The 12,510-nt window shown below is 35.9% G+C and overlaps 1 long non-coding RNA gene across 2 annotated transcripts in view; it reads right to left on the minus strand.

Annotated features, from left to right (window-relative positions):
• Window positions 1–10,822, minus strand: part of LOC138107370 (uncharacterized) — a 32,196-nt gene extending 21,374 nt beyond the window's left edge. For both annotated transcript variants that reach the window (XR_011149455.1, XR_011149454.1), the window contains exon 1: window positions 10,502–10,822. This is a non-coding gene — a long non-coding RNA (uncharacterized lncRNA). The remainder of the gene's footprint in view (window positions 1–10,501) is intronic.
• Window positions 10,823–12,510: the final 1,688 nt, after the last annotated feature.

A 12,510-nucleotide genomic window follows, 5' to 3' on the forward strand; every position in this document is an offset into this window, starting at 1 on the left:
TGGAGGGGTTTCTTGGGGTTTTGTTTGGTTTTGCTTTTGTTTTTTGCCTTTTTTTTAAAAGTGAATGCACCTATATTATTTATGACTTTATTAATCTATTTTCTAATGTAACTATTTGAATTTAAATCTCAGCCTGCTTTGAAGAGTTAAATATTTATTTCAATAAAGCATTTGAAAGAATAGTTGGACTGAATTTATGTGTCATATAGATGTATCTATATAAGCCACTAAATTTCTGAAGGTTCTATGCTTTACTAAGTTTTCATTTTCCAGTATTTGTGTTAGCATAAAAATTGGAACCCAGTAACAGAGATACATGTGTGTTGTGAAGGGATAAAAAAATCAGAACAAAGGAAAACATTTCCATTTGCTGTAACCTTATTCACCATTCACACTATTTGCTTCATAGTAAGACCCCATATTCTCTCAGTTCTCTGCATTAGTGATGATACACTTGGCACATTTAAACATCAAGGGACCTCTATCACTCAGCCTTCAGCAGATGTGTTCCAATTTTTATCATGAGAGGTGTTTTCTCACAACTGTAAAGTAAAAAGAAAGAATGGAATGCATTGGTCTGGAATATATCACATCTATCATTCATGGTTGCCCTAAAAACTGCTGTTCAATATAAGAAAGGTAATTCTTGATTGTTCCATTAACTCTGTCAATTGGCAAGTGATGGTAGACAGGCACAAAACAAACCATGAGGTAAATGTAGCAGTGAGTTTCAAACAGTGATTTGTAGATTTTGTAGCTAGGTTCTGTGACATTTAAGACCACACTCTCCGTTTCAAATATCTGATATTTGAAAAAAGAGGCTCATGGAACTAAACACTGCAACCCAATTAAATTAATATAAACCACACAAAATAAGATATTAAATTCCTAGAAGTAGGCAAACTAAAATAATCTGTGATCTTACAGAGCTATAGGTTTTGTTGAAATAAAATCTATGTTGAATTTAAGGAATTGGTTTTAGATTACTTTGAATAATTTTTTGCTGCTTCTGTACAGACCTAGCTTACACATGAAGAACCATGCAATCAAGGAGGTGTTTCTTACCATGGAAAACTACCTCCTTTGTTTAAGTTATAAGAAAGCATGTGTTAGCCCAGATATAATCTTTATTTTTCAATCTTAGCAGCAAAATTCACTAAATCCTTTTAGGGAACTACATAATTTATTCCACCCACAGAAATTTTGCTCCCAGTTATCATTGTAAATTACTTTTCTACTTCCTAGTGTTGAATACTGACAACTGCTGTACAAAATGAGAATCTGACAGTACGAAAGGTATGTGGTCTGTCAGCTTTCCTTCTCTCTGTACCTTAGACAAAAAGAAGAAATTGTACAAGGTCATAATACACAACCATAACACAAGGTCTTAGACTTAGAGTGTTAATAAGAATGAGCAGTAAGATGAGGAGCTAAGTTATGATGATGAGTACACTGACTCTTGAACTAGGAGAGATTACAAGAGAGAGAAAAATAGGCATTTGTAGCATTTGACTTATCTATTTAAAGATTTTTATGAACTAAAGCTTAAAAGTCTCTCCACTGACAATAAAGGAGTCAAGGGTATCTAATTCAACTATTGTTTTCTGCAATGTAGGCATCTGTATTTCATGAGTTGATCCCTAGCCCTAGAGCCCACCTTTGCATCAATGCACACCTCACACTGCATCTGAAATAAATGAGATTTATATTTTGATAAATGAAATTTACAAAATTCAACATTCTTCCAAGGAAACAGATCTCAGAAATCTCAAAATGTTCTTAACCTTCAGTAATTCATATCTCTTTGCCTCAGCTCCCCACCTTTTAAACAGGAATAATACCCTCTCACTTCACAGGAGTTCTGTGAAAGCAAATTAATTACTATTTGTAAAGCATTAGATGCTATAATGATAACTTCCATCAAATAAAACATGAGGAGATTAGTAATTCTGTCTCCCTAGTGGCACTTGAATAGTGGCCTAAGGCTGCACAGTGAATTATAACAAGGAAACAAAATATTGAATAGCTATCTATTTACTGAATACTATTAATCCTGTGTGCTGAGTGATGCAGGGGTCTCATGGACAGAACAGTACACTAGCATCTAATTAAAAACTGAATTATACTGCTTATGCACAGGAAGACAAGATTCCACAGCTTCCTTCATTCTAACCTATTCTAACTTTGGAGTGCTCTGCTTTGCAAACATAACATGCAAATATCATTAAAGTTGAAAATGAAAGGCACTTTCATAATTTATTAAAGTTTTTGATATTGTTTTCATGGATGTGCAAATGAAGTTATATCCTTCTATTCAGAAATAAATTTGGAGCACAGTAAAAACTAATGTTAAGTACTATATATGGTTGAATTACCTTGCAATTTTAAAAGTAAACAAGCTTAGGAACAATTTGCATGGATTAACTTGCAAATTCAGGGACACAGTCTACACAGAAAAAAAACCTGAAAAATCATGGCATACTTATCCATTTGATAAATAATATAAACAATAGGTGAAGCATGTGATCTTACACATCTAATTTGAGGAAAAAATGAAAAGAAAATCAAACCAGAGTTTACTAAGCTGCTATTTTAGTAGATCTTGGGATACAAAATGCATCTACCAGAAAATAATTCTGAAAAACAAATTACTTCACTCTTGACTTATTACCAAATTGATTCTCTTTCTTAAATTATACAAGGTCCCTGTGCTTTAGTACATTATGCACCCCTTTCTGGTATATCTGAGGCATATCTTTTCTTCAACAGTTCCCATATCTGGATAATAATTTCATCATTATTGGTACTTACTATTAACAGAAATTATTTAATTGTCAAAATTACTCTCCCTCATTTTATCTTTTGCATTTGCTTTGCCTTGCATAAATACAAACAATGCAATAATAAAATAGGGTTTTATTTCCTTTTATATTTCAAGAAACCTCTTCACTTCTGAGTAGATTAATCCATACTCAGAATACATTATTGTGTTTTCATAAAGGAAAGCTGTTTAATCACTCAGAAAGAAGTTTCCATATTTTTTCTGTCTTCCATGTAGCTGTTGCCAGGTGTTGCTAAAGGCACCATTGAAATTAAACTACACTAGACATTGTGTTTTATATCTATTATTACATTTCGTTTAAGAAATGTAAATGTATGTCAGATGTGTGGCACACTGTGGTCTTTTACATTTGATGAATATTCATATCAGAAAAAAGTTACAATATTTGCAAATGTTTCAAAACCTTTCCGGTATCAAAATGCAAATGCTTCTTTCAGTGCACCTACTAAACTTGCATTTAACCTTTCTTTTATTTTGATTTTTAAGCAAATTCAAATTAAAACTCAATAGCAAAACATGAGTCAATGTCAGTCTATGAAAGCAACAGGGTTGCTAATGTCTTTGGCAATCTTCATCTTCCCCAAAACCTGAGCAAAGGAAATTGGTTGGGGTGGCTCAGCCCACTCCTGGGCTGAGGCCATGGAATGCCAATCAAACCAGGGCCATCCACTGGGTGGATTTCCCCACCCAAGACAGCGGGTCGGAGGGCGGATCAGAGGATGTCACTGCAGTCTAGGCCACCTCCCCCTGGGTGGTTCCCGGGTTCGAGTTACCTCCCTCATTCTAGAAAGTTCTTCGCTGCTTAGTTGTTCATTGCTTCCCTGTTGTGACTCCCACCTCCCTGTTTTCCCCATTGGTTCTGGTCAAATTGTATCCTCCCCTTTGACTGTACCCCATTGGTTACTTCCCTTTTCCCCACCTTGTTCCACCCCCCCCATAAAAAGCTGTGCACGATTCCCCTCGGCGCCCTTCTGGTCCCTGGACCCTCCTACTAATAAACTCGCTGGAACCCACACCAGAGGCCCTTCTCGCCTTCTTTGCCTCCGGGCTGACGCAAGCCAAATCCAACGGCCACCTGATGTGCCTCCTCCAAAGAGGAGCCAGCACGCGCGTCCACCTTGTGCCTTTTCCCACTCTGAAGTCGCCCAGCGAGGACCCTGTAGAGGCTAACACTGCATCGCCCCTGCCCAAGGGCACGCTGAGGCTCGTGTCAACGAGCCCCAGGTCACGTTAGAAGTTGAAGCAGAAAGAGCAGAAAGCACCAATTTCTTGAAGGGCTTCTTAATTCTGCATGTTATATAATCTAATGGCATTCATCACAATATTTCATTTGTAATTTCCATATTTTGCTCTTTGTCACCTTCCTAATATGCACTTTTCCCAAACTATAGCTCAAACTTAGTACAGAAAGTATTGCATTAAAGACAAAATATTTTTTACTGTTTTTAGCAATTTGAATGAATCTATCAGTTTTGAAAGAGCTTCAAAAAAAAAAAAGTAATAATCAGTAACAAAATTTGAATAGTACTTTTTAAAGTGATTTGTTATGAATAAATTATAGGCAAAAAAAACCCCCAACCCATTACACATAATAATAAATAGTACCCAGTGTAAGTTCAAACTGTCTATGAGAAGTTTAAGTTATTTCATACCTAACACAGAAAACTAAAAAAATTCAGGCAGCAGAAGTCACACTTGATTTGCAGCTGAATGCACCGCCCAGTGTTTTTGAACTGTGGTTCTTGTTTCAGTTCCTATGAATCTTGAAGTTATGTAATGGCTCAGCTTAGACAGCAAAAAGATATGATGATTTTCCTTTAAAAGAAAAAATGTTATTTTAAGAATTACTCAAGCTCACGTTTCCACTTTTCCTTGGGAATTCATTTGCCATCTACCTCTTATGCAGAAATAGATTCTGCAACTCTTTCGTTTAATGCCTAATTAGAAGCTAAAGGTCCAATGCAGGGCCAGGAGTTGGACTCAAATGATCCTTGTGGGTCCCTTTCAACTCAGCATATCTTGTGATTCTGTGAAGTTTGGGTGGAAGTCAGATTTGTGGGCACACTTTCCCTTCTACTTAGTATTTTGCCTAAAGTGAGTTCCATGCTTAGGCACCTCTCTCTTTTCAGCTGAGAATAAAGATTACAAATTATATCCTTGCAGAGACAAACATAACGAAGTGCTGAGTATTACAATGCTCATGTATATTTTTGGACATTTACCATCACACTTTGCATCAAAGGACAGTCAGAGGTAGCAAATAATGTACTTCCTAAAGCAGTAAACATACAGATATATTCCAGGAACAACTTTCCTTTTTCTAGGAAGCTAATTCCTATAACCATTTTTCTATTATTGCACTAAAGTTATTTTCACCTCCTATGGGAATCAGCTGAAGCTTTCCAATTACTTTAGTGACAGTGAACAAGGCTGTATATATCAGATAGCATTAAATCAAAAAAGATATTTTCATTTCTCAGGGCTGTAAGCATATCAGATTGTTTTTTTTTAAGGGCGGTATGTTCATACTTTGGTTTACAGTTCTCCCTTAATATTTAGGTGCCATTTTCAAAACAGAAACACTTTTTGCATTCTCAAAAATGTCTCTGGGATGTGAACAGACACAATAAACTCAGTATTTACAGACACTTTCAGACCTCAGCTGAGGTTTTTCTTCTAGGACTTAAATGTTAAAACATTGGCATTGAGGGTAAAGTCTGCCCCTGTTGTATCTGAGAATACTATTTAACTAAGTACAGGACAGATGAGATTGGCATTTTTAAGGTGGATTTGAAGTGGAGTAATTCCTCTTTGTCTTTTTTTCCTGCAGGATAAATATGGAGCCTCTCAGAGCTGTCACATGACCTGGATGAAAACTGTATAAAAGGTGCAAAACTGTATCACTGGTACAACTGTTGCAAATATATCAATTACTGAAGAGTCAAAACTGGCAGTGGATGAGCACTGTGTCACTTCACATTGTTGGCAGAGAGATGACTTTTAGCACTCTAGGTAAGTTGTGTCATCACACATGTCATCAAGAGTCATAACAATGTCATATATTTAACTGACAAACCTCCAACTCCTTACTGAGCATTTAAGGAGGGTGAATGCAACTATATAAGCTGGTAAAGCAGCTGTCATCTGACAAACTGAATTTCCTACCTGAAAAAGACATACGAAATATATCAAAATGTCTGTTCCTTGCGAATAGCTTCTAGTTCTCTGAGACAGGTATAAAATGTGACCATATTATGCTGCAGCCTTCCTTCTTTTTATGTCTCCACCTCTCAGAGAAGGGGTCACCTGTCTTTCCCAGATGGTACACCAGCCTGTATTTTTATTGCCTCAATTGGAATTTAAACGCACCAGCAAGTGGTCAACATGACCTTGCAGAGCCTGACTCTGAGTCAATTATACTCAAGTACTTTTTCTATGTGTGATGCAGGATCTCCTGGTATATATAATATATATAATAATGATGTAGGTATTCAGGCAAGTATTGTGTATGAGAGATGCCTATCTCTTCTGTCATCCCTGACCCAGCCGGCTGTTGCTTACTCAACTTCAGCAAATGACTGTAATGGCTTTTGAGACTATGCTGTGTATTTTAAATAATAAAATATTTAAAATAAGAAAATAAGAAAGATTTTCAAAGTAAGAGGCCCATGGCACGGATGTCTAAACTTGAAGTAACTAATCATTATTGAGTAATTTTCTACAATATGTGAAATACCTTCTAATACAGGGTAATCACTTCTACCTTAAGAGACAAAAAAGTTCCCATAAAGAGTCTTTAGAAAAAATGTCTTTTTTTCTGCATACCACAGTAGTATGAAAAATAGTTTTCTAAAAAACAACCAATATTATACATATATTTCTACATATGTCTTATAGATTTATTTCTATGTATATCTTTGTAATTAATTTTCTAACAGTGAATGCAAAGAGTAGACTCTGAAATAAAATGTGCTTTACCCCCTTTACACCTACATTTCAGTCAACTTGAAATATAATTCTAATGGTTTTGGTTATAAAATGAGAAATTTTATTCTATAAAGCACAATAGCAAGCATGTATTCTAGTTATGTATTAATTCTTAGTACTGGAACTTTCAAAGAATAGTATTTTTAATTCTTAGCAAAATTAAATTTAAGCCCACAACAATGAAACTATAAACTATTCTGCATACTAACTTGCTTTAGTTACTTGTGGTATGTGCATAGGACAGCAGGAGAGACTAAACAAGAAGTGTTGCTGCAAGACCACTCCAGTAAAAACTGTTAAGATTCATGGTAATATTCAGATTACTTAGGAAGCTTGGTTTTAAATTATACACTGAGCAAAGCATCATGATATAACTCCCTACTACCTGAGCCACCCATAGTAAAAAGACTGTGCAGAAACTTGACTGTTAGGTAAATATGGAAAATTACATTTTTATAACAAATCAGTGGCAAAGCATGTTGCTTGACATTTTTGTCATTGTTTCTAAAAGAACCTATATTAAGAGTGTAGGAAGAATTAAATTTTCTCCTAGTGGTAAAAAGAAAGGCAAAACTCATCTTACTGAATTTTGGACCATAAATTCAGATACCCAAAATGAGGAAGCAAGCTACTACAGATCCAAGAAACTTTAAAGTTCTTCAGCTCAAAAAAAAAAAAAAAAAAAAAAAGGATTGCAAGGATTTTATAGTATCAACCGAAACAGGTGGGTTACATATAGGTCTGAAAGCTCCTTTCAATTTTAGGACATTATTTTAGGTTCAGACTAAGATTAGACTGCAAACAAATGACAGCAGGAGCCCACACTTGCAGTTTACATAGTGGAAGCTTGTAAGGCCCCAGAACTCATTTGGTAAAGTCCCTTAAAGAGGCGGCATATGGTTTGGGGTTTTTTAGGTACCCTGAACACAAGAGAAACACTGGCAAGATACTCTCAAAAGGTCAAAGCAACAAAATCTTTACTGGCAAACTTCAGAAAATCAGGGAAATTTGGCAAAAGTTTAAGGCAACATTCAATCAACATAAAGTATTTCACAAAGCATTAACTTGGCAAATTCTAAGTCCATTCAATTTAGCAAACTCCAACCCATACAATTTAAATTAATCAAACTTCAAGAAGAAGCCGTTAGAAGAAGAAGAAAGAGCTAAGAGATATAAAAAAGAGCAAAGGTAGCTACCACTCCTGTTTCCAATGGTGTTTTAGCTGATTTAAATCCAAGGGAAAGTAGGATAAAGATGTGCTCACATGATGCTTTGGCTTTGTACACTTTGGCTTTCCTAGGCCCTTTCCCCAGGTGAGACTTCTGGTCACTCAAGACCTGGGTTAGGGGCTCCAGGGTCATAGTGTGGACCATTGCCTCCCATATGCCAGGGCTTGGCCCCACTGTGGGGCTGGGATACGGCCCCTGGGGGTGTGGGGTGTGGGGAGCAGGGCAAGACCTGACCTGCCCCTTTCCCCACAGATGCACCTGAAATGTTTCAAGCCAGCTTCTCACAAAGCCTGAGACCATTACAATACATGTTGTAAAGCACAAGTCTTTGCAAATACACTTTTACATACCATAGTTTATACTGTTTAGGATTATGACTGATAGCTTTCATGAACAAATAATCATTGATTAGCTCTAGGTAGCCACATCTGATTTTAGAATGAAAAGTGAATTGAAGAATGTTTCATGTATGTGTCTCATGCTCCATGGAAAAATAAACAGTTTCTAGATCTCATGACCTTACATTTTTTCCATTGAACCATGTGTAATTAAAACTTGGAAGTTTTAAGTTTCTGTATTTTCTCCAGCTGATTACATTTTCTGATTTAACTTCTCATTTTTGCCACTTAGAAGAGAAGCAGAACACTTTCACATCAACTTAAGTACTGCTTAGGAGAGAAAATATTTTTAGTTCTGGAAACAAAATATATTCTTTTAATGGAAGAAGCATATATCTTTAAAGTCATAAACTGTCACTCACAGATGGAAGAAATACTGGTTTCACATAATCAAAATCACTACACAGATGTGAAAAGTGAGCCTTCCAGCAGACTGGCAGATTGCCTTTAAACAGAAGAGAATTAAGGGGAAATGTATTCTTTGCATGGTTTGTTTTGCTTGTCTCTTGAAAAACTTCATAAATGACTATAAAAAGTCTGCAATGTACATTTGAATGTATATATTTTCATTTCAAACTGACCTTTTTTTGATTTTTTTTCATAATAAGGAATTTGTGTTTGTCATGTTCATACCACTTCCCTGCATTTCTGCAATCCTTTCATAGAAAGTACAGTGAGGACAGAATTGGACTGGATACCTTCATACCTGAATACACTGAGTGTGTACCATTTCAAGACAGATGTATGTAGTTGCACCACTGTAATATATCCTAGTGCAAATATTGTGTGATGGGTATGAAACTGTATTTGAGAACATATAAGGATATGGAAATAAAATAATGCACGTGAGTAGATTTTCTTCCCATTTTCAAATGTATAAAACACTAATTTGGCTGATAGATCCTTGTCAAAAAAGTTACCTGCGTTTAAAGACTCTCATTAATGTTTTATGTTATTGGAACCATATTAAAGAACATGATATTCATCACCTGCAATATATATATTTTGTTATTGTTGTATATTCACTCCTCTCCCCTACAATGTGTGCTGAACAACTATTGATCTTAAACTTTATGTATTTTCTTCCAAGATAATTCATTACTGATCCTTCTAGGTGAAAAAACAAGCAGAATACAGCTCATGGTTGAAAACTGTGCATGGTGAAATGCAGTTGGCATTTTGTTATTTTGATTAGCCTTCACTGTTTAAAGATTAGAGGAGAAAAATCTATTGCATGTTCTCCTTCAGTCTGATGCACAAGAATTTGTCACTGATTCTGAACCTGATCCAGCTCTGTATAAACTGGGTATATAGACAACCACTGATATAAAAAGAAGTTGGATGGATGCAATATTTGCCATGTGAAACTGTGGATATAATAATTCCAAGTTTCCAAATTGAATATTTACTGTTTAAATCTGTGAAGCACAATCACTGCTGTCCAAGTTTTGTATTAATTTAACTGGTAAACTATTAGATGATATAGTTACTAAGCACATGTAGGGAGGAGAAAAATAAAATAGTTAAGTGAAATTAGCTAGGAGTAGGGATGACAATTTTAAGCAGACTAATTTTACAGTTTCACTCAGCATCAAGTCAGTATCTGTCAGAAAATGTCAGGAAAGGTACACAAAACTAGCTCATCTAAAAGATTTGCGCCTTTGAAATATCGGAGATCCTTCTAATATCAAGACTATTGGAATAAGCCCTACATACACAATGCAGTAGAATTTTGAGTTATTTCTTTTCCTTTGCCATAAATTCTTATCTTTTATTTTTGCATGGACTGTCTTCCAACCTTATGTAGTTAATGCAGTTTTATTCATTAGAAATAATTAGTCCCAAAATCCTCAGCCTGATTTATAAAGAAACACCTCAGAAAGTACTAATCTAACTGAGGGGTTTTGCAGCCACTGGGAGCTGGCAGAAGGGAAGCTTTACCCCTCACGTGCTGACACAAAGAAGCCCGGAGGTCAACGCTGAAACCCCTCTGGAAGGCGGCACTCAGTGCCCAACACACAATGAAAAGGGGCAGAGCTCCTCACCCAAAAGGGGCTGTATCCTTCTGTCGCTGTCAGGCAGGCACGCAGGTGAAGGCAAAGAAGAAAGAGAGACGGGACTCCCCATATGTGTTCCACGCAGGTTTAGTCCCGTGAAAAGCCAGGGACAAAGAGACCAATTGGTGGGAGGGTCCAGGGATTTTTATACTGGGTACAGAATAGGCGAGGAAAGGGATCTCAGCCAATGGGATAGAGACAAGCAGGTGGGGTTGACAGGAAAGAAACCAATAGGAACAACACATAGGCGGGACTTAGGGAAGGATCCAATGGGGCATCGAGGAACAAAGAACTTTCTAGAACTGATACATATTAAAGAAGGGAAAAGAATATTCATAACTTCATACATAAAGCAGGACAGGGAAAACATTAACCAATCAGGGAAAAACATGCAAAATGTAGAACAAGGGAATCATGGGTTCTCACCATGACTGAAGTTACATGCTAAACTTGGGTTGCTGACCGCCACAGGTGGTTGTCTGAGTTCTCCTCAGGAGACAGAGTGGCTGGAGCCACCTGCACTACCACATCTAACATAGTTTCCTGAAATTTTTTTCTCAAATTTTTTTTCTCCAGTTTTTGTACAGGTGGCTAATAAAATATTGACTCTAACCATGGAAATTAATGTGAAGAAAAAAACACTGCAAATATAGCCCATTTATATTTTACTAGTAAACTTTGTGAGTTGTAAAAGAGTTACTAGATAATTTATTGTGGAGTGACAGAAACTAGAAGAGGCAATAAGCAGAAAGAATTATTCATTTGTAAGTTTATGATAAAGGAACTACAATTCAATTGCTCTGCTGTTCCGAGTTGATACTGACTTACTGATGATGTGTTATTAGGACTGAATGCTGATATATGGAGATCAGTCATCTGAAAAATAATGTATCTTTGTGATCAATGGGAATGTCATTAATTATAGTAAACAGAGGATACATTATGCTTAGTAGTGGCCCATTCAAGATAGTAAATGTGTTGGTACTCAGCTGTATCTCACCATTAGAAGGTAGATAAGTTTAGAAGAAAATACGTTAATCATTCCATTTTAACACTCCCATCACTAAAGTAGTTTAAAGTGACCCAAATCTGTATCATTCTTCCTAGATAAATTTTAACAAATATTAGAACCTCTAATTTTTTTTGGGAATGTATGCCTATATTCAAGCATATGTATATAAATTTTAAATATATATACATGCATATGAACATTGAGAGTAGTACATGATAATACCTATTTTTGAGCTGACAATTTATTTCTCAGAGTCTGCTATTTCTTAAAATAATTAAACATGGTATGATTGAGCAGCTAACAAAAAGCAACACTCTTCAAATAGCTTAATGGCCATGAGTCCAGTAGCACAAAGGATGGCTGACCACATGCTCTTCCCTTCTGTACCCTTGCATATTCCATAAACATTATGAAGTTGTTCATTCAAACAGTCTATCCAAACTAAAACATAATCAAAATTTGGTAAAGCTATGATTGTGTGTCTTGGGAATTTACAGAAATGTGTTCTCCGCCAGTATTAAACAGTGTAGTGCTCACTTCCTCACACCCAGATCCACAGAGCTTATGAAATTAATCAGCCTGAAAATCAAATGAATCCTTTGGTTTGATTCTTTCCATGTTGAAGATCCTTGATTTGATTCATGCCAGATTTTCATTTAATGGTTTGAAGGAATAAAAGAGGGAGATGTGCCAGGCTATCATTCATTGCTCTGACAAATTTAATTCCTGGAATAAATGAGTAGCTTTTACTTTGAACCTTGAAGAACTGTGTTTTGTCTTTGTATTTCCCTCCTGATGTTTAACAAGGAAATCTTTCTGTCTTTCTTAGAAGGTTCATATTTTAAAATAAAAATAGAATGACCAATATTACCCTGTACCCCTTGTTTATTTTTTCTTTTTGTCTTTTGGTATATTATCTTAGTTCCATAAGGGCTGCTCTGGAAGTAGTTTATTTTGCATTTGTTAATCAAGCACTGGAATGCAA

The sequence above is a fragment of the Aphelocoma coerulescens genome, chromosome 3, assembly GCF_041296385.1.
Source record: "Aphelocoma coerulescens isolate FSJ_1873_10779 chromosome 3, UR_Acoe_1.0, whole genome shotgun sequence".
NCBI classification, from domain to species: domain Eukaryota; kingdom Metazoa; phylum Chordata; class Aves; order Passeriformes; family Corvidae; genus Aphelocoma; species Aphelocoma coerulescens.